Source organism: Capra hircus, chromosome 21 (assembly GCF_001704415.2).
Source record: "Capra hircus breed San Clemente chromosome 21, ASM170441v1, whole genome shotgun sequence".
In the NCBI taxonomy this organism is placed as follows: Eukaryota; Metazoa; Chordata; class Mammalia; order Artiodactyla; family Bovidae; genus Capra; species Capra hircus.
Window position 1 is genome coordinate 8,976,019 of NC_030828.1, and position 23,890 is coordinate 8,999,908.

The 23,890-nt window shown below is 39.8% G+C and overlaps 1 pseudogene; it reads left to right on the forward strand.

Moving 5' to 3' along the window:
* Window positions 8,168-9,856, forward strand: LOC102182913 (annotated as a pseudogene).

Below are 23,890 nucleotides of genomic sequence, written 5' to 3' on the forward strand. Positions count from 1 at the left end.
ACAAGAGAAGACTCTACACATGGACATCACCAGACGGTCAACACCAAAATCAGACTGATTTTATTCTTTGCAGCCAAAGATGGAGAAGCTCTATACAGTCAGCAAAAACAAGACCAGGAGCTGACTGTGGCTCAGATCATGACCTCCTTATTACCAAATTCAGACTCAAATTGAAGAAAGTAGGGAAAACCGCTAGACCATTCAGGTATAACCTAAAAAAAGATTATACAGTGGAAATGAGAAATAGATTTAAGGACCTAGATCTGACAGATAGAGTGCCTGATGAACTATGGAATGAGGTTCGTGACAGGAGACAGGGATCCAGACCATCCCCATGGAAAAGAAATGCAAAAAAGCAAAATGGCTGGCTGGGGGAGGACTTACAAATAGCTGTGAAAAGAAGAGAGGCAAAAAGTAAAGGAGAAAAGGAAAGATATAAGCATCTGAATGCAGAGTTCCAAAGAATAGCAAGAAGAGATAAGAAAGCTTTCTTCTTTGATCAATGCAAAGAAATAGAGGAAAACAACAGAATGGGAAAGACTAGAGATCTCTTTAAGAAAATTAGAGATACCAAGGGAAGATTTCATGCAAAGATGGGCACAATAAAGGACAGAAATGATATGGACCTAACAGAAGCAGAAGATATAAGAAGAGGTGGCGAGAATACACAAAAGAACTGTACAAAAAAGATCTTCACAACCCAGATAATCATGATGATGTGATCACTAATCTAGAGTCGGACATCTTGGAATGTGAAGTCAAGTGGGCCTTAGAAAGCATCACTATGAACAAAGCTAGTGGAGGTGATGGAATTCCAGTTGAGCTGTTTCAAATCCTAAAAGATGATGCAGTGAAAGTGCTGCATTCAATATGCCAGCAAATTTGAAAACTCAGCAGTGGCCACAGGACTAGAAAAGGTCAGTTTTCATTCCAATCGCAAAGAAAGGCAATGCAAAAGAATGCTCAAACTACCGCACAATTGCACTCATCTCACAAGCTAGTAAAGTAAGTCTCAAAATTCTCCAAGCCAGGCTTCAGCAATATGTGAACCGTGAATTCCCTGATGTTCAAGCTGGTTTTAGAAAAGGCAGAGGAACCAAAGATCAAATTGCCAACATCCACTGGATCATCAAAAAAGCAAGAGAGTTCCAGAAAAACATTTATTTTTGCTTTAATGACTATGTCAAAGACTTTGACTGTGTGGATCACAATAAACTGTGGAAAATTCTGAAAGAGATGGGAATACCAGACCACCTGACCTGTCTCTTGAGAAATCTGTATGCAGGTCAGGATACAACAGTTAGAACTGGACATGGAACAACAGACTGGGTCCAAATAGGAAAAGGAGTACGTCAAGGCTGTATATTGTCACCCTGCTTATTTAACTTATATGCAGAGTACATCATGAGAAAAGCTGGACTGGAAGAAGCACAAGCTGGAATCAAGATTGCTGGGAGAAATATCAATAACCTCAGATATGCAGATGACACCACCCTTATGGCAGAAAGTGAAGAGGAGCTAAAAAGACTCTTGATGAAAGGGAAAGAGAGTGAAAAAGTTGGCTTAAAGCTCAACATTCAGAAAACGAAGATCATGGCATCCAGTCCCATCACTTCATGGGAAATAGATGGGGAAACAGTGGAAACAGTGTCAGACTTTATTTTGGGAGGGCTCCAAAATCACCGCAGATGGTGACTGCAGCCATGAAATTAAAAGACGCTTACTCCTTGGAAGAAAAGTTATAACCAACCTAGATAGCATATTCAAAAGCAGAGACATTACTTTGCCGACTAAGGTCCATCTAGTCAAGGCTATGGTTTTTCCTGTGGTCATGTATGGATGTGAGAGTTGGACTGTGAAGAAGGCTGAGCGCCGAAGAATTGATGCTTTTGAACTGTGGTGTCGGAGAAGACTCTTGAGAGTCCCTTGGACTGCAAGGAGATCCAACCAGTCCATTCTGAAGGAGATCAGCCCTGGGATTTCTTTCGAAGGAATGATGCTAAAGCTGAAGCTCCAGTACTTTGGCCACCTCATGTGAAGAGTTGACTCACTGGAAAAGACTCTGAAGCTGGGAGGGATTGGGGGCAGGAGGAGAAGGGGACGACAGAGGATGAGATGGTTGGATGGCATCACGGACTCGATGGACATGAGTCTGAGTGAACTCTGGGAGATGGTCATGGACAGGGAGGCCTGGCGTGCTGCGATTCATGGGGTCGCAGAGTCGGACACCACTGAGCAACTGAACTGAACTGAACTGAACTAAAACTAAAACGTTTTAAGTGAGTCTGGGGCATTCAAACTTGGCCCGCCAGCTCAGTGGTTTGGAAATTCCATACCAGATTCGTGCACCTTAACATGTGGAAGGATTCCTTTTCAACAGCTCTCAGTTAAAGAGCTACTGTATCTTTCTAGGAGAGGACATCAAGATTTCTAATCATGCTTAAGTTATCTGTTGCAGACATTATGTTCCAGTGAAATTCAGTCAGGAGTCAGTTCTTAAGTCCAGTCTCTCCTTGTGGGATGGAAGCTCTATTTTAAGTGACTGTTGGGGCCCAGATCACCCATACTTCAGTTTGTTTGTCCTGCATTTAAGAAGCAAGTAGAGAAACCAGAGGTTATAGCCTGATCTACATCCCTTCATCCCCAGTTGAATGCCTACTTTATCATGCGTAACTCTCAGAGAGAAATATACCTTTGTACCCACCCCCAACTTCAGAGCCCTAACTCAGATATTTTGCCTCAGGGTAAATGCAGTCCATAAAACAGAAAGCTCTGAATCTCTTCCCAAGCAACTGACTTAATTGAAACAGAGTGTGGGGAATTGAACCCAAAGGAATTTTCAAAACAATGGAAGTGTGATGAAAAGTAATTAAAAAGAAACTGGTAGATTGCTTAGAAATATAAGGTGTACTATTATTTGACTAAGTTTCCAGAAAAAATAAAAAAATCAGGGAAAGAGACCAAAACAATTTCAAATGAAGACCTTGAAAACTGTCCTTGTAAAGAAGCCTGAATTTCACTGAATCGTTCTGTAAGAAATTTATGCCTCAGGTCATTTTTGATGATGGAGAAATAAGCCAGAAATTAGTGGAGCTTAAGAGCTACATGTTATTACAATAAACAAACAAAAATCATCATTCCAGGATGACAGTGCTCATGAAGACTTCACCTTCATGTGGCAATGACAGTGGCTCACATTATGGGGGTGAAATATACTTTGCTAAAATAATCTTGCTAGTCAGTAAACAAAGTAAGGAACCAACAGCAAAAACAAGTCCCAGAGAGTGGAAAGGGGAACATACAAAGTTTCTACAACATTAAATATAAGTTGATAAAATTTCTATAGGAGAACATTCACACAATTGCTACTTTTTTTAATATCTAGTTCCCCCAAAATATATACGAAATGTACACATGCACATATATATATATACACACACATATACATTTATAAATATATATGTGTTAAGTCACTTCAATCAGTGTGTCCAACTCTGTGTGACCCCATGGACTGTAGCCTACCAGGCTTCTCTGTCCATGGGATTCTCCAGGCAAAAATAATGGAGAGGGTTGCCATACCCTTCTCCAGGGGATCTTCCTGACCCAGGGATTGAATTCGCAACTCTTAAGATGTCCTTTTCATTATACGGGACTGGAATGGAAAAGTAGGAAGTTAAGAAACACCTGGAGTAACAGGCAAATTTGGCCTTGGAATACACAATGAAGCAGGGCAAAGACTAATGGAGTTTTGCGAAGAATGCACCGGTCGTAGCAAACAACCTCTTCCAACAACGCAAGAGAAGACTCTATACATGGACATCACCAGATGGTCAACACAAAATCAGATTGATTATATTCTTTGCAGCCAAAGATGGAGAAGCTCTATACAGTCAACAAAAACAAGACCAGGAGCTGACTGTGGCTCAGATCATGACCTCCTTATTACCAAATTCAGACTCAAATTGAAGAAAGTAGGGAAAACCGCTAGACCATTCAGGTATGACCTAAATCAAATCCCTTATGATTATACAGTGGAAGTGAGAAATAGATTTAAGGGCCTAGATCTGATAGAGTGCCTGATGAACTATGGAATGAGGTTTGTGACATTGTACAGGAGACAGGGATCAAGACCATCCCCATGGAAAAGAAATGAAAAAAGCAAAATGGCTGGCTGGGGAGGCCTTACAAATAGCTGTGAAAAGAAGAGAGGCAAAAAGCAAAGGAGAAAAGGAAAGATATAAGCATCTGAATGCAGAGTTCCAAAGAGTAGCAAGAAGAGATAAGACAGACTTCCTCAGCGATCAATGCAAAGAAATAAAGGAAAACAACAGAATGGGAAAGACTAGAGATCTCTTCAGGAAAATTAGGGATACCAAGGGAACATTTCATGCAAAGATGGGCTCGATAAAGGACAGAAATGATATGGACCTAACAGAAGCAGAAGATGTTAACAAGAAGTGGCAAGAATACACAGAAGAACTGTACAAAAAAGATTTTTACAACCCAGATAATCACGATGGTGTGATCACTAATCTAGAGCCAGACATCCTGGAATGTGAAGTGAAGTGGGCCTTAGAAAGCATCACTACGAACAAAGCTAGTGGAGGTGATGGAATTCCAGTGGAGCTGTTTCAAATCCTGAAAGATGATGCTGTGAAAGTGCTGCACTCAATATGCCAGCACATTTGGAAAACTCAGCAGTGGCCACAGGACTGGAAAAGGTCAGTTTTCATTCCAATCGCAAAGAAAGGCAATGCCAAAGAATGCTCAAACTACCGCACAATTACACTCATCTCACATGCTAGTAAAGTAACGCTCAAAATTCTCCAAGCCAGGCTTCAGCAATACATGAACTGTGAACTCCCTGATGTTCAAGCTGGTTTTAGAAAAGGCAGAGGAACCAGAGATCAAATTGCCAACATCCACTGGATCATCAAAAAAGCAAGAGAATTCCAGAAAAACATCTATTTCTCCTTTATTGACTATGCCAAAGCCTTTGACTGTGTGGATCACAATAAACTGTGGAAAATTCTGAAAGAGATGGGAATACCAGACCACCTGACCTGCCTCTTGAGAAACCTATGTGCAGGTCAGGAAGCAACAGTTAGAACTGGACATGGAACAACAGACTGGTTCCAAATAGGAAAAGAGTACATCAAGGCTGCATATTGTCACCCTGCTTATTTAACTTATATGCAGAGCACATCATGAGAAACGCTGGACTGGAAGAAACACAAGCTGGAATCAAGATTGCCAGGAGAAATATCAATAACCTCAGATATGCAGATGACACCACCCTTATGGCAGAAAGTGAAGAGGAACTAAAAAGACTCTTGATGAAAGGGAAAGAGAGTGAAAAAGTTGGCTTAAAGCTCAACATTCAGAAAATGAAGATCATGGCATCCAGTCCCATTACTTCATGGGAAATAGATGGGGAAACAGTGGCAACAGTGTCAGACTTTATTTTGGGGGGGCTCCAAAATCACTGCAGATGGTGACTGCAGCCATGAAATTAAAAGATGCTTACTCCTTGGAAGAAAAGTTATGACTAACCTAGATAGCATATTCAAAAGCAGAGACATTACTTTGCCGACTAAATTCCGTCTAGTCAAGGCTTTGGTTTTTCCTGTGGCCATGTATGGATGTGAGAGTTGGACTGTGAAGAAAGCTGAGTGCCAAAGAATTGATGCTTTTGAACTGTGGTATTGGAGAAGACTCTCGAGAGTCCCTTGGACTGCAAGGAGATCCAACCAGTCCGTTCTGAAGGAGATCAGCCCTGGGATTTCTTTGGAACGAATGATGCTAAAGCTGAAGCTCCAGTCCTTTGGCCACCTCATGCGAAGAGTTGACTCATTGGAAAAGACTCTGATGCTGGGAGGGATCGGGGGCAGGAGGAGAAGGGGATGACCGAGGATGAGATGGCTGGATGGCATCACTGACTCGATGCACATGAGTCTGGGTGAACCCCAAGAGTTGGTGATGGACAGGGAGGCCTGGAGTGCTGTGATTCATGGGGTTGCAAAGAGTCAGACACAACTGAGTGATTGAACTGAACACATATATATTACACATATATATATACACATTTGATATATATATTGGGGGAGACTGGATATTAAAAATGTAGAAACTGTATCAGTGTTATACCAGAGCAATTTTATCAATATGTGATGTATATAGATATGTATAGATGTAGTTATAGGTATATCATGCAAATAAATAGGAACTTCTGACACATACACAGAAAAAAGCAACTAAACAATGGAAAAATATACTCTGTGAGATCAACCAGATGTGAGCTGTAACAGACAAAAACTTCAATATGGCCATTATAAATATATCTCACAAACTAAAAAGACCAATGCTAAAAGAAGTAAAAACCATGCAATGGCAATATTCCAGCAAAGGAAAATATTAATACAGAAATAGAAAAAATATTGGCTTCCCTAGTAGCTCAGCAGGTAAAGAATCCACCTGTAATGCAGAAGACCATGTTTCAATTCCTGGGTTGCGAAGATGCCCTGGAGAAGGAAGAGGCTACCCACTCCAGTATCTTGGGCTTCCTGGGTGGCTCAGACAGTAAAAGAATCTGTATACAATGCAGGAACCCTGGGTTAGATCCCTGGGTTGGTAAGATCCTCTGGAGGACGGCATGGCAACCCAGTTCGGTATTCTTGCCTGGAGAATCCCCATGGATAGACGTGCCTGGAGGGCTACAGTCCATGGGGTCAAAAAGAGTAGGGCACAGCTGAGAGACTATGCACAGTACAGCACAGAAATAATGTAGAAACGATAGCAATTTGGAGCTGAAAAATACAACTGAAAGAAACATTCCTTAGAGGGATCTACTAGCAGATTTGAATTGGCAGATGAAAGAATTAGTGAACTTAAAGATAAATCAACAGAGCTTATGAAGTCTGAGTAATAGAAAAAAAAATGAAGAAAAATAAAAAGATGCAGAGAAATGTGGAAAATCAGTAGGCTCACCAATATATGCAAAACAATTAACAATGTAACAATAAGTACAGTTCAGCTCAGTTCAGTCACTCAGTCATGTCTGACTCTTTGCAACCCCATGAATTGCAGCATGCCAGGCCTGCCCTGTCCATCACCACCAGAGTTCACTCAAACTCAGGTCTATCGAGTTGGTGATGTCATCCAGCCATCTCATCCTCGGTCGTCCCCTTCTCTTCCTGCCCCCCATTCCCTCCCAGCATCAGAGTCTTTTCCAATGAGTCAGCTCTTCACATGAGGTGGCCAAAGGACTGGAGCTTCAGCTTTAGCATCATTCCTTCCAAAGAACACCCAGGGCTGATCTCCTTTAGAATGGATTGGTTGGATCTCCTTGCAGTCCAAGGGACTCTCAAGAGTCTTCTCCAACACCACAGTTCAAAAGCATCAATTCTTTGGTGCTCAGCCTTCTTCACAGTCCAACTTTCACATCCATACATGACCACTGGAAAAACCATAGCCTTGACTAGAGGCAGCAGACTTATTTAAATGTAAATAGACTAAACGCTCCAATCAAAAGACACAGGGTAGCTGAATGGACAGAAAAAAGACGACCTATCTAAATGCTGCCTATACATGACTCAACGATTTAAAGACACAAATAAAAATTGTGAAAATGATGGGATGGAAAAATACATTCCATGGAAATGGAAAGCTGGGGTAGCAATACTCACATCAAACAAAACAGACTTTTTTTTTAAAACAAAGACTATTATAACAAAAGAGAACAAAGAGAAAAAGAGGAAAAAAATTTAAAAAAATAATTGAAATGTCTAAACCTGATGAAAAAAAATTAATCCACACATCCATGAAGCTTAAAGGACTCTAAGTAGGATCAATGCAAAGATATAGAAAAACATCATAGTAAGAAGATAAATAGGAAATGGAAGGCTTGAACACACTGTAAACTAAATTGACCTAACGGAGCTCTATAGAATACTTCAAACAGTAGAATATATACTCTTCTCAAGTGCACAAAGAGAATTCTCCAGGATAGGCCATAGAACAAAATTCAATATATTTAACAGAACTGAAAGACTATAAATGTTTATGAGGGCCTGGCTCAGCCCGAGGGGGGCTCTGAGTCAGCTAGCCACCTCAGTCAGTCATCTCTCAGCTGCCCTGGAGACCCTGCGGGGGCTGAGGGGCACGCGGCATGGCGAAACCCTGGCGGCGGCGGCTGCAGTGGGGGAAGGAGGAGCCACCTGGGATGTTCAGTCATGACACAAGTGCTCACGGAGCAGATCCAGACGGCCGCGTCTCGTCCTGCCGGCTGAAGCAGGGCCTGCGCCGGTTGCTGAAAGCCCAGGAGACGGCAGCCAGCCTCGCAGCCCAATCAGAATCTGGTTGTACCTTCACAGTGTCTGCAGCCTCTTGCGAGGGAGAGCCCCAGCAATATGAAGTACAGTAGGAAGGCTGTGAAATTTTCTCACCCACTCTGACTCCCCGCAGAGCCCTGAAGTCAGGAGGCCAGCGCCGATGACGTCATTGTGCAGCTGCGGACCACGCGGACGAGGCAGGATATCCTGTTTACGTGTAACTTCCGGCTGCGGGGCTTCCTGGACAACAAGTACGTGGTACGTCGACCGGAAGACAAGCTGCTATTCCTTTCGCTGCTGTCTCCAGAGGGACGACACTGCGCTGGGCAGAGTCCTCGTCTGGCACATCATACCCAGTTTGTGGCCCGCTGAGAGGATGGACTACCAGCTCTACGCCAGCGGTGGCTCCTCCGGCGGTGAGGGCCCCAGCCTAGAGCCCACTGACATGCCAAAATCTGCCCTTCAGAACGAGGAGGCGCTGGAGGCCCTGCGGGAGAGCATCAAGCGCGTCCGGGACGGCCCCCTGTCCCTCACCACGATCTGCTTCTACGCTTTCTACAACACGAAGCAGCTGCTGAACACGGCGGAGGTCTCCCCGGATAGCAGGCTGCTTGCCGCAGGCTTTGACAACTCCTGTATAAAACTGTGGAGTCTGTGTTCCAAGAAGTTAAAATCCGAACCGCCTCAAGTCGACGCGTCTCACATCCACTTGGCTCATGATGTCCCGGAGGAGGATGAGAACCACAGCGCAGCTCTGGAGATGAAAGTCCTTCGGGGACACTGGGCCGGTGTACGGCACCAGGTTCCTTCCGGACAGCTCAGCGCTGCTCTCCTGCTCTGAAGACACATCCATTAGGTATTGGGACCTGGGCAGCTTCACCAACACTGTGCAGTACCAGGGCCACGCCTGCCCCGTGTGGGACCTGGACATCAGCCCGCACAGCCTGTACTTCGCCAGCGGGTGCCACGACCACACGGCCCGCCTCTGGTCATTTGATCGGACGTACCCACTGCGCATCTACACCGTGCACGTGGCGGACGTGGACTGCATCAAGTTCCACCCCAATTCAAACTACTTAGCCACGGGCTCGACCGACAAGACGGTGCGGCTGTGGAGCACCCAGCAGGGGAACTCGGTGAGGCTCTTCACCGGCCACCGCGGCCTCGTGCACTCCCTGGCCTTTTCCTCCAACGGTAAGTACCTAGTGTCTGCAGGCAAGGATCAGCGGCTGAAGCTGTGGGACCTGGCGTCCGGGACCCTCTACAAAGAGCTACAGGGCCACACGGACAACATCACCAGCCTCACCTTCAGCCAGGACAGCAGCCTGATTGTGTCAGCATCCATGGACAACTCAGTGCGTGTCTGGGACATCAAGGGCACTCACAGCCGCACGCCCGCAGACAGCTCATCCAGAGAGCTCCTGGGCGTCTGCACCCACCGGATGAGCAATGTGCTGAGCGTGCAGTTCATGGCCTACAACCTCCTGCTGGTGACCGGAGTCACACAAGAAAATGAGGAACCTTGATTTGTATATTTGATGTAATGGGCTGGTGCGTGCAAAGGGCACAAGACCGCAGGTCTTAGGACAGACAGATGAAATCACTGCCTGACTATGAAAGACCCACAAATGTCCCGAGCCCACCACCCTCTTCTCAGTCCTTCTCTAGTGTGGAAGGACAGGGAGAGGAAGGGTGGTGATGGGAATGAACATGAAATCTGCAATCACAGAGATACTGCTGTGTCCTCCTGTGGCTCTTTCCAGTCTCTGGCGCCAAGGCGACCTTGCTTCACTGGGGCTGCACTCGGCAGGAGGATGTTTGCTGGGCACCCTCCGTAGGAGCAATGCTGCAAGGGTCACTGAGTGGAAGGGACTCTATCAGGGTAAGAATGCAGGGATGGGAATTAGGAAATGGGGCAGGGTCGTGCTGGCAAATGTCTTTCCGTGTCTGTGATTGCAGAGAACTAGGATTTTTATTGTTGAGAAGAGGAAACCTAGCACTGGCAGAGAGCCTTCTCTGCTCTCATCTTTCAGGTTTTTCTCCTGGCACTGGCTGTGATACCTGGAATTTTGAGGTTCAGGGGATTCAGAGAACTTGGTTGCTCAGTCTATTGGGAGAAAGGAGAAATTTCTGGGGGACAGATGGATCATTCCAGCTGACGTTTCTAGAAATGGGTGTGTGGATTTCACGGAGAAAGTTTTGGGCTCTTGCATGCATGGTGGGAAAGAAAGATTATTTGGGGGATTGCACCTCTATTAACAGTTTTATCCCCTGAAAGGGCAGATTGTGGTAAATAAATGAAAATAATTGGAAGTGAAAAGTGGTAAGATAGAAAGTGTTCAATTTCCAGATGATTCTGAGGTGTGGCTTTTCCAGTGTCTTTTTCTCCTGAGATGGTCCCTTCTACCTCCTGCTTTGCAATAGCAGTTTAATGAACAGTCTGTGAAACATATCTTAAGTGTAAACACACGCATCAAAAACTGCACTCTGAGGATGAAGCAACTTCTGATTTGTTGAAAAAGGATTAAATATTTCTGTTTGCTGAAGAGAATTTTTTGTATTTTATTTTCTATTAATATGTATTTAGTTCCAAAAAAATAAAGGTTTATGATCTTATAACCAAAGTGGAGTAAAATTTAAGTCAATAAGAGAAAGAAATGGAGGAAACTCATAAATATGTGAAAATCAAAATAGCACATTCCTAAATAACATGCCAAAAAAGAAATGAGAAACTATAAATTACTTTTAATGAAATTAAATAAAGACACAACATGCCAAACCTTATGAATTTCAGTAAAAATAATGCTTAAGGAATTTTTATGGCTAGAAAGGTCTACATTAATAGATCAATAACCCTTCAACTTAAAAATTTACTTTTAAAAAGTAAAGCCTATGTGCAAAAGAAAATAAAAAGATTAGAGCAGAAATTAATGAAATAGAAAGTAGAAAAACAATATAAAAATCAATAAAGCCAAAAATGATCATTTGAAAAGATCAACAAAATGGCAAAGATTTCATTATGTTGACAGAGAAAATAAGCGAATATTCAATGCAAAGAAAGAAAAGAGCAGATAATTCCTTTTGACTCTACTAAAATTAAAGGGACAATGAAAACTGTATGAAAATAAAAAACAGGATAAATGTACAAATTCCTGGAAAAACAAAAAACCTAACAAAGCTGAATTTAGAAAAAAAAATACAGAATCTGGATAGTCATATAATAAGTGAAAGGTTTTAATTAGCAACGAAAAAATTTCACCACCACCAACAAAAAGTCCAAGCTGATATGGTCTCACAGTTGAATGTTTGCCAAACATTTGAAACATTAATTTTATATGGCCAATATTCTTTTGATAAGACCAATATTGCCCAGATATCAAAACAGATGAAGACACAATAAAAAATAACACCACACAATAGTTATCTGTTATGAATACAGATGCAGAAGTGCTCAAAATAATATTAGCAAGTTAAATCCAACAGAGTGTAATAATAAGCTAATCTATGGAGACAAAGCAGAACAGTGGTTGCCTAGGACTGCTGGTATGGGTGATTAGCAGAGAGGGGATAGTTAAAGTGTATGAGGTTTATGTTTTGAGATGATGAATGTATTCCATAAATGATCATGATAATGATTACAACCTTTGTGAATATGCTAAAAAACACTGAATTGAACAATTTAAGAGGTTATGTGCATTGCATCTTAAAAAAGATACTACCAAATTAAATACTTTATAGTATAATAAGGTGACATTTGACAAAAGCTTTGTCTGTGTCTGTTGAGATGATCATATGGGTTTTTTAATTTATGTTTTAATTGGAGGGTAATTGTTTTCAGTGTTGTATTGGTTTTTGCTGCACAACAGTGAGAACTGGCCATAATTATTTACATAGAAGGCAATGGCAACCCACTCCAGTACTCTTGCCTGGCAAATCCCATGGACGGAGGAGCCTGGTAGGCTACAGTCCATGGGGTCGCTAGGAGTCAGGACAGGACTGAGCGACTTCACTTTCACCTTTCACTTTCATGTGTTGGAGAAGGAAATGGCACCCCACTCCAGTGTTCTTGCCTGGACAATCCCAGGGACGGGGGAGCCTGGTGGGCTGCCGTCTATGGGGTCACACAGAGTCGGACACGACTGAAGCGACTTAGCAGCAGCAGCATATATGTGTATATATGTGTGTGTATATATATATATATATATATCCCTTCCCTCAAAAGCCTCCCAGCCCTCTCCTCCCCCACTACTCTAGGTTATCATAAAGTGCCAGGCTGGGCCCCCTGTGTTATATAGCAGTTTCCCACTAGCTATCTATCTTATGTCAATGCTACTTTCTCAATTTGTCCTACCATCTCCTTTCCCTGCTGTGTCCACAGGTCCATTCTCTATGTCTGCATCTCCATTACTTCCCTGAAAATAGGGTCATTAGTACTACTTCGCTGCTGTTGCTGCTGCTAAGTCGCTTCAGTCGTGACCAACTCTATGTGACCCCATGGACGGCAGCCCACCAGGCTCCCCCATCCCTGGGATTCTCCAGGCAAGAACACTGGAGTGGGTTGCCATTTCCTTCTCCAATGCATGAAAGTGAAAAGTGAAAGTGAAGTTGCTCAGTCGTGTCCAACTCTTAGCCGAACTCATAGACCGCAGCCTACCAGGCTCTCTGTCCATGGGATTTTCCAGGCAAGAGTACTGGAGTGGGTTGCCATTACTCCTTCTCTAGATTCCATATATATATCTGTTAATATATGATCATATGGTTTTTAGTCTTCTGTTAGTTAATTTGGTGTATCACATTGATAGATTTGTGAAAATCGAAAATCCTTGTGTCCCTGGAGTAAATGCCACTGGATCATGGTCTATGATCCTTTTAATGTATTGTTGGATTCAGACTGCCAATATTTTGTTGAGGATTTTAGGGTCTACGTTCATCAGTGATATTTTCCTGTACTCTTACTTGTGATATCTTTGTTTGGCTTTGGTATCAGGGTGGTGTGTTCGGAAGTGTTCCTTCCTCTGCTATTTTTTGCAAGAGTTTCAGAAGGATAGGTTTTAACTCTTGGGTATCTGATCAGATTCACCTTTGAAGCCATCTAGTCCTGGACTTTAATTTATTGGGAGTTTTCAAATAAAGGATTTAATTACTGGTAATTTGGTGGTTCATTTTCTCTGTTTCTTCCTGGTTCAATTGTGTAAGATTGTACATTTCTGAGAAATTTTCCATTTCTTCTTGGTCGTCTATTTTATTAGGATATAGTTTTCTGCAGTCTGCTTTTGTGATCTTTTTTGTTTCTGTGATGTCAGTTGTAGCTTCTCCTTTTTCGTTTCTAATTTTATTGATCTGAGACCTCTTTTTTCCTTGATGAGTCTGGCTAAAGGCTTATCAAATTGATTTTTTCAAAGAACCAGTTTTTAGTTTCACTGATCCTTTCTGTTGTTTTCTTCATCTCCATTTATTGCTGCATTGACTTTTATGATTTCTTTCCTTCTGCTAATTTTGGGTTTTGTTTACTCTTTTTTTATGTAGTTGCTTGAGGCGTAAAGTGAAGTAGTTCATCTGAGATTTTTCTTCCTTATATCGTATTTTTCCTAAGGTAAAATTATACTGCTATTAACTTCCGTTTTAGAACTGCTTTTGCTGTGTCCTATAGATTTTGGATCACCCTGTTTTCATTTTCATTTGTCTCTACAAATGAAAGACTTTGTCTATTTTTTTTTCTCTTTCATTTCTTCAGTGATCTGTTGGTTACATGTTGTTTAGCCTCTATTTGTTTGTTTTTTTGAAGTTGCTGTTTCTTGTAGTTGATTTCCAGCCTCATAGTATTGTGATCAGAAAAGATGTTTCATATGATTTCAGTTTTCTTAAATTTCCTGAGAATTGTCTTGTGGCCAGCATGTGTTCTATCCTGGAGAAGGTTCCATGTGCACCTGAAAAGAATATGTATTTTTCTGCTTTCAGATGACATGCTCTATAAATATCAATTAAAATGTTCATTTGGTCTAATGTGTTATTTTTTTAAACTGGCTCAGATGGTAAAGAATCTGCCTGTAATGTGGGAATCGTGGGGTTCAATCCCTGGGTTGAGAAGATCCCCTGGAGAAGGGCATGGCAACCTGCTCCAGTATTCTTGCCTGGAGAATCCCCATGGACATAATCTATGACAGGCTATGGTCCATGGGTCACAAACAGTTGGACATGATTGAGCAACTTAGCACACACAGTTGATTTACAATGTTGGGTTGTGCATCCATGCTCAGTCATGTCTGATTTTGTAACCCCATGGACTCCAGCCCACCAGGCTCCTCTGTCCATGGAATTCTCCATGCAAGAATACTAGAGTGGGTTATCATTTCCTCCTCCAGAATGTTGTGTTAGTTTCTGCTGTATAGCAAACTGGATCAGTTATGTGTATACATATATCCACTCTTTTTAGATTCTTTTCCCATATAGGCCTTTACATAGTATTGAGTAGAATTCCCAGTGCCATACAATAGATTCTTATTAGTTATTGATTTTATAGAGTGGTTTGTATATGTCAATGAAAATCTCTCAATTTATCCTTCCTCTCCTTACCCCCTTGGTAACCATAAGTTAGTTTTCTACATCTTTGACTCTATATCTGCTTTGTAACTAAGTTCATTTGTACCTTTTTTTTTTTTTTGCTTCCACAAATGATATCACATAAGATTTGTCTTCCTCTGTTCAACTTAATTCACTAAGTATAACTGTAAGTATAACAGTCTCTAGGTCCATCCCTCTTGCTGCAAATGGAATTATTTTGTTATTTTTATGGCTCAGTAACATTCCATTGTATATATATGTACCACATCTTTATTCCTTTGTTGGTGGACATTTTGATTACTTCCAGGTTCTGGCTGTTGTAAATAGTAGTGCAGTGAACATTGGGATGCATGTATCTTTTCCAGTTATGGTTTTCTTCAGATATAGCCCAGGAGAGGGATTGCTGGATCATATGGTAGCTCTGTTTTTAGTTTTTTAAGGAACTTCCATACTGTTCTGTATAGTGCCTGCACCTGTTTAAATTCCCAACAACAGTGCAGGAGGGCTCCCTTTTATTCACACCCTCTCTAGCATTTATTGTTTATAAATTTTTCATCATGGCCATTCTGACTGATTTAAAGTGATACCTCATTGTAGCTTTAATTTGTGTTTCTCTAATAATTAGTGATGTTGAGCATCTTTTTATGTGTTTTTGGCCATCTGTATGTCTTCTTGAGGGAATTGTCTATTCAGATCATCCACCCGGTTTTTTTGATTGGGCTCTATTTTTTTTTTTTTTTAATATTGTGTTGCATGAGCTGCTTGTTTATTTTGGAGATTAATCCCATGTCACTTGCTTTGTTTGCAAATATATTTTTTCCCAATCTGAGAGTTGTCTTTTGTTTTGATTATGGTTTCTTTTGCTGTGAAAAAGGATTTAGGTTTAATTAGGTCCCATTTGTCTATTTTTTCATTTATTTTCATTACTCAAGGAGGTGGGTTGAAAAAGCTTTTACTGAGATTTATGTCAAAGAATATTCTGCTTATGTTTTCTATGAGTTTTATAGTATCTGGCCTTACATTTAGTGCTTTAATCCATTTTGAGTTTGTTTATGATATTAGGGTTCTAATTTCATTCATTTATATGTAGCTATTCAGTTTTCTCAGCATCACTTATTAAAGCAATTGTCTTGTCTCCATTGTATATTCTTGACTCTTTGTCATAGATTAGATGACTGTACATACCTGGGTTTAATCTTTGGACTTTCTGTCCTGTTCTATTGATCGGTATTTCTGTTTTGGTGCCAGTACCATACTGTTTTGATTGCTGTTGCTTTATAGTATAGTCTGCAGTAAAGGAATCCAGTTACTCCAGCTCTGTTTTTCATTCTCGAGATTGCTTTGGTTATTTGAGGTCTCTTGTGTTTCCATACAAATTATAAATTTTGTTCCAATTCTGTGAAAAATGTAAATGGACTAAATGATCCATTTTACCAATTATTGGTAATTTGATAGAGACTGCATTGAATATGTAGATTGCTTTGGTCAGTACAGTCATTTTCACAGTATTGATTCTTCCAATCCAAGAACATCTGTTTGTGTCATCTTTTATTTCTTTTATCAGTATCTTATAGTTTTCTGAGCATAGGCCTTTTGCCTCCATAGGTAGGTTTATTCCTAGGTATTTATTTAAGGCCAATGTTTCCTTATTAGAGTTTCTGTCTGGATAATGTGTCCATTGACATATATAAGGTATTAAAATCCCTTACTATTATTGTTTACTGTTGATATTTATTTTTATGTCCATTAATATTTGCCTTTGTATTTATGTCCTCCTATGTTGAGGGCATATATATCTACAATTATTACATCTTGTTCTTGGATTGATCATTTGTTCATTACATAGTGTCCTTGTCTTTTGTAGCAGTCTTTATTTTTAAAGTATTTTTTTCTGGTGTAAGAATTGTTGTTCTGGTTTTCTTTTGATTTCCACTTGTGTGAAATACATTTTTCCATCCCCTCGCTTTCAGAGGATGTACGTGTCTTTAGATCTGAAGTGAGTCTTGTTGGCAGCAAATATACAGGTCTTGTTTCTCTAGGTATTCAGATACTCTATGTCTTCTGATCAAAGCATTTCTTTTATTGATGAATAATATTCCATTCTATGGCTGTACCTTAGCTTGTGTATAAGTTTACACATTGAAGGTCACTTTGATTGCTTACAATTTGAGGGAATTATAATAAACCCACTGTACTCATCAGTATGAAGACTTTTGTGTATGACAGAAATTTTTTTAACACATTAGGTAAGCACCTAACACCACAATTGTTGGACCACAATTCTACGTTAAGACATGTTGACTTTGTCAGCAATAGTTGAACTATAATCAGAAGTAACTGAATCAATCATTTTACATTCCTACCCACAATGAATGAGAGTTCCATGTGCTGCAAATACTAACCAGCTGTTGGTACTTGCAGATTTTTGTATTTGTTATTTTAATAAGGTATTTATTTATATTTTTATTTGTGTGTCCCTGAAGACAAATGATCTTTATCAACTTTTCATAGGCTTTTTCATAATGAAGGAAACAAGACAAAAAGGCAAACTACTGAATGGAAAAAGATATTTTCAAATGATGTGTCTGATAAGGGATTAATATCCAAATTATGTAAGAACTCATACAACTCATTATCAAAATAAACAATCCCTTTAAAAAATGTTTGAAAGACCTAAATAGGCGTTTTTCCAAAAATGACATAAAGATGGCCAACAAGCACAGTACTCATCATGACTAAATCATCAGGGAAATACAAATAAAAACCACAATGAGATATCATTTCATAAATATGAGAATGGTTGTTATCAAAAAGACAGTTAACAAGTGTTGGTGAGGATGTGGAGAAAAAGGAACACTTGTGCACTGTTGGTGGGACTGCAGATGGCACAGCACTGTGGAAAACAGTATGGAGATACCACAAAAGTAAAAAGTATAAATGCCATGCAATCCAACAACCACTACCTGGTATTTGTCCAAAGAAAACAAAAGCACTAAATCAAAAAGATATATGCACCCCTATGTTCATTGCAGCATTATTTACAGTAGCCAAAATATAGAAGTAACTTAAGTGTCCACTGATAGAGGAAGGAAAAAATATAGATGTGTGGGTGGGTGTTGGTGTATATATATATACATATATATATATATATATATGTGTATATATATCTCCAAGTTGTGTGTATATATATACACACACATATATAGTGGAATATTACACAGCCAGAAAATAATTAAATCTTCTCATTTACAAAAACTGGATGAATCTATATGCCATTATGCTAAGTAAAATAGAGAAAGATAAATGCTATATGACTTTACTTATATATGAATTCTGAATAACAAAAGAAACATATAAATATGACAAAACAGATTCATAGATATAGCACACTAACTGGTGACTGCCAGAGGGGAGGGAGGGGAAGGTGGGTGAAATTGGTGGAAAGGATTAAGAAATAGAAACTTCCAGTTATAAAGTCAGTCACACGATATAATGCACAGCATAGGGAATATAGTGAATAATATTGTCATAATATTGTATGGTGATAGATAGTAACTAGTCTTCATAGGGTAAAAATTCTGTAATATATAAAAATATCAAATCACTTTCTTGTACACCTGAAAATAATAAGTCAATTATACTTCAATTAAAACAAGTGTTATTAAAATCTACCTTAATTTTTTCGTTCATGTGTTGTACTCTTTCCTATCTAAAAGCTCATCACCAAGTCTAAAGTCACTAAGATTTTCTCCTGTATTTTTGTATTTGTATACTTGTTTCAGAACCTCATTATGTTGATTACTACAGCTTTACAGTACATTTTAAAACTAAAAAATATGAGTCCCCCAATTTTGTTGTCTTCCAACACATCTTTTATCTATTCTGGATTCTTTATGTTTCAATACAGATTTTTGAAAAGTCTTGCCAATTTTTAAAATATATGCATGCCAGAATTTTATAGGGAATTTTTTGCCTGTAGATTAATTTAGAATAAATTGCCACTTTATAATTTTAAATTACTAATTACTTAACAAATATTTCTTTCTCACCTCACATGTTCTCTTGGGATAACAATAGAATAGTAACATTGTCTCTGCTCTACAGAGCTCCCAGTCTACTGAAAGTTAAAGTGAAAGTGAAGTCGCTCAGTCATGTCCAACTCTTTGCGACTCCCTGGACTGTAGTCTACCAGGCTTCTCTGTCCATGGGATTCTCCAGGCAAGAATACTGAAGTGGGTTACCATTTCCTTCTCCAGGGCATCTTCCCAACCCAGGGATTGAACCTCAGTCTTCCACATTGTAGGCAGACGCTTTAACCTCTGAGCCACCAGGGAAGCCCCAGTCTACTGAAGGACATCAGAAATAGAAATTTAAAATTGTGCCTCAATGTATTTATATTGTACTGACTCTTAATAAAGGCATGTGCCTACTCTTATTTTTGCACAAGGGGGTGGGAGTGACCAGCTCTACCTTGTAGTGGAGAAACAGAAGGTAACAATCTGATGCAGTTTGCATGAGTGATGACCAAGCTAGGTATCGAAGGATCAATGTAAATTTCACAAGTAATGCATGGCAGAGGTGGTTCTTGGATGGTAGGAGTTGCAAGAAGATATGGTAAATGGCCAAATCATGAAGAATTTGTATTCCACACAAAGGAGTTTGAACATTTATTCATAAAATACAAAAATACAGGGAGCTAGTGAAACATATGATCAGATTTGGTAGATGAACTGAAAGACAAATTCAGTGTAGAGAGAAGAATGCATCAGAGCTAGAGTGGGCAAAAAGGCAGAAGCGTAGATACAAGAGTACATGAAGGATAACCTATCATGTAAATGAAATTTATATGACTCATTTATTTGACACATGATCATTGCTTTCCTTTTAATGATTGCTTCCAGAATTTTCCTGAGCTGTGACAAAACACCAGCTTCTCTATACTTTGTAGATCATCCCTCTTCATATTTTTGTTTTCGCATATTTCAGTTTTATATCCATTCTTTTACTTTACGCCTCATAAAAACCATCATGTACCTAACCTCTTTAAATTTGATCAACAAATTCTCGTAATATACTTTATCATATTTATCTGGACTAGATATTTGAAATGTAAATTTTAGAAAACATTTTTATCATAATTAGTAAGGATTTTCTTAAAATTACCTTACAACAATGAGATTTAATTTTCTTTTACCAATGCTTTTCTCTTACCTGTTCTGAACCTGTTCTATACTGTTTCCTCATTAAAAAAAAAAGAGAGAAAAAAGAAAGATAAGACTGAAAACAGCTTATTTAGGTTGGCTTTAGTTCAGGGAAAACCAAAAGATCCCAACCCTAACCCTGATTAAATTGAAAAGTTTTGTATATGATTTCAGAGGAAAGGACTCTATTGGAAGAAGAAAAATGCATGACAACTGTTGTGTAATTATTGACCTATTTGTTCTTAGTATACTTTCATGAAAAGTTCAAATGGCATTTCCCAAATTGTCACCAATAGACACAACAGATATTTGAGCAAGTTTGCATCTGAACAATTATTAAAATAGATTTGCCTAAGTTGAAATTACTTTAATGTTTTATATTCTCAAATTGTCCTTTTGAGTCAAGTTTGGATATCAAGAAGGACTGCATGATATGTGCAAAGAATTTAGAAGGAAAACTACCTTGAGTACTAGAAAGAAACAGAAATCCACCTCCTGCTTTATCAAAAAGTCTAAACATAACTCTTCTCCAACACTGATACATCCATTTTTGTCTTCCTTAGAGAGTTCAAGTAGCTTTCTCAGTATAGCCTATAAATAACTCCTATTGGAATATCTTGAGAAGGTTAACATATTGATAAATACACTTGAGAGCAGTAAAGGAATTGTGACTGATATAGTTCAGAAGGAATAGGGACTGGAGACAGGTTCAAGCATACCATATGAGTCTAATGGATGCGATGTGGTATATGATAAATACACTTGAGAGCAGCTAAAGGAATTCGTGACTGATATAGTTCCAGAAGGAAATAAGGACCTGGAGACAGGTTCAAGCATACACATATGCCAGTCATGCAAATGGATGCGCAGGGTGGTAAATGTGGGTTACTCTCACAGCAGCCGGCTGTGTCGAGTTACCCAAGTGCCGTAACTGGGTATAATAATCGCACACTTGTCTTAATGTGTCACAATCTTAACAGGACAAACCACTGTCCACTTCAAATGGAGACAGTCTGGCAAACCTGATCAGATTATTGCTGTCATTATTTCAAGCAAATTAACAGGTTACAAGATTGTTCACCTTGTCTGACACCGTTTTGAAGTTTGACAGCCTGGGTGTCAAATGAGAAAATACATCAGACTGATTTGCAAAGAGCTCACCTAAGATGACTCATTCAGTCCAAAGGGTGTCTACTTGGATGAATGGTTAGCAATGAGACGCTTCCCTGGGGTCAGTTTAGCACTAAACACAGTTGCTGTTTCCTCCAGAAGTCCCTGGAATAGTTATGCTCTGGGGTAAGGCTTTTGAAAAGGGCAGCCTGACCATTAAAACCCAATACAGTTGCCCTCTTTGTACCAGGGACTTCTCACTGGAAATCATTGCTTACAGGCATCACCAGGGATCCACAGCTATATACACAGGAAAAACAGTTTTGAGTGTCATTCATTAATACTATCACAGATTAGCGAAAGGGGAAAGCTTAACAAACAGTTATTTCTTCTGCATCAGAAAACAGCATCACTCTTTACTGTCCTGGCTCCCTCACTGTCTTAACTAAGTCAGCTCTGTATTTCCGGTCTCCCTGGTACATGTCAGCGTGTGTGCGTGTGTGCCCGAATGTGTGCAGGGAGCACTGGCACCATGCTTTCTGCGTGCATGCTCAATTACTCAGTCGTGTGTGACTTCTTGGGACCCTATGGACTATAGTCCTCTAGCTCCTCTGTCCATGGGATTTTCCAGGCAAGAATACTGGATTGAGTTGCCATTTCCTCCTCCATGGGACTTTCCTCACCCAGAGATTGAACCCGCATCTTCTGCATCGGCAGTCAAATTCTTTACCACTGAGCCACCTGTCCCTAATCCTAATCCTAAACCGTTCCTGATCCTAACCCTGTTTCAGCTTAATATGTCATGTCATTCAGGATGCAAAAAGAACTGGTAGATAGTCCCAGCCTCCCATAGTCTACTAAGTAAGGAGTAATTGACTTTTCTTTCACACTGTCCATAAGTGCTAAGGGAGTTCTGCCTCCTCTTCAATTTCTTCCCTCTTAAATTCCTAAATTCCTTAAAAAAGAACTCCACCATGACCAACTTGTCTTCACTATGTGATCAAAGCAAAAACTTAGTAAAAATGTTGATAGCAAAATTTCTATCAATATGTGAACATTGTTACTACTGATATATCTGACTCTTTTATTCCATCTGCTATTTTCCATGTATTTCTATGCACATATTTTTAAACTTTCATTTTCCCCTTTCTGCCTTCCATTAGATTTATGTTGCAGTATTTGTTTTCATTTTTCTCTTCTACTGTTTGGAAAAATTTATCTTCTACTATTTGGAAACTTTTTCCCACTCTTGATTGGAAACTTAGGCTCAATACAATTAGAATTTGATTCTTAAAAATTCAAAACAAAAACTAAACTCTCAGGTAAAATTAGGCTAGATTTATCAACAAATAAAAGTACAAAAGGAAAGAATAGTAAAAGTAAAGAAATACAACCAAATCAAAAAAATACAAACAAAACTATATCAGGATACTCAGCCCATTAAAATAATGTTGTATTTATAAATATTTAAGTTCATTCTGTAGCTTGAAATAGAAAATTGGAGGGGATGTGTAGAGTAAAATAGACTTTTTAATTTGTTTCTATTGCTTATTAATGCTACTCCCTGTAGTACTTCCCAGGTGGCACTAGTGATAAAGAACCCAACTACTAGTGCAGGAGATCGAAGTGACACAGGTTCGATCCCTGAGTTGGGAAGATCCCCTGAAGAAGGGCATGGCAACCGACTCCAGTATTCTTGCCTAGAAAATCCCATGAACAGAGGAGCCTAATGGGCTGCAGTCTATAGGGTGCCAAAGAGCTGGACACAACTGAAGCAACTTAGCCTGTATGCACGCACCTAGTACTATATTTCAGTTGCCCTCAGATCTGTGTAAAGAACTGCAAAGGGTCTGGATGTTTATACTACTTGCATGCTAACAAGCTAATCTGCCTCCAGTTTTATAAATGCTGGTAGAAGACACAAGACTTCTGGGTCAGAAACAAAAGACTTCTTCACTTAAAGCATAGCAGGCAGTATGAGCTTTAATTTCATGGCAGTTACAATTGCCCATCAAATCCCAAAAGGACAATAAGCACACAGAGCTAGAAGGATGCTGTATACAAAGTGTTGTGCATCATGGCTGAGGGATTTTGAGCTCAGGAAATCCTATTCATTTATAAGAGTTTGCTAGAAAATCTGTCCAAACCTTGACCCAGGAGAAAACATTATTATGGTTGTTGTTTAGTTGCTAACTAATGTCTGACTCTTTGCAACTCCATGGACTGTAGACCTCCAGGTTCCTCTGTCCATGGAATTTCCCAGGCAAGAATACTGGAGTCGGTTGCCGTTTCCTTCTCCAAGGGATATTCCCCGTCTCAGGGATTGAACCCTGTCCCCTGCATTGGCGGGTGGATTCCTTACCACTGAACCACGAGGGAAGCCCATTTTCAAGCAAATATTTCCTCTGCTCTCTGGAAGGAGAAACCATCTCCATACCACATGGCTGTGCTTTATATAAACATCTTTGAAAAGATACTTTGGAACAAAAATTGTCAGTGACTCTACTCACAACATATAGAGAAGTATGAGAGATTCAATGAAAAGTTGATTCTCAAAACTATTTATGCTGCTATTGTAGTATAGTTAAAATATCAATGTAATTTCTCCCTGGCCCTTTGCTACGTCCCCCTGTGATATCCTGAATATAGGGAGCAGCACTGAGAAAGCTCACCTTTCCTCTCCGAACA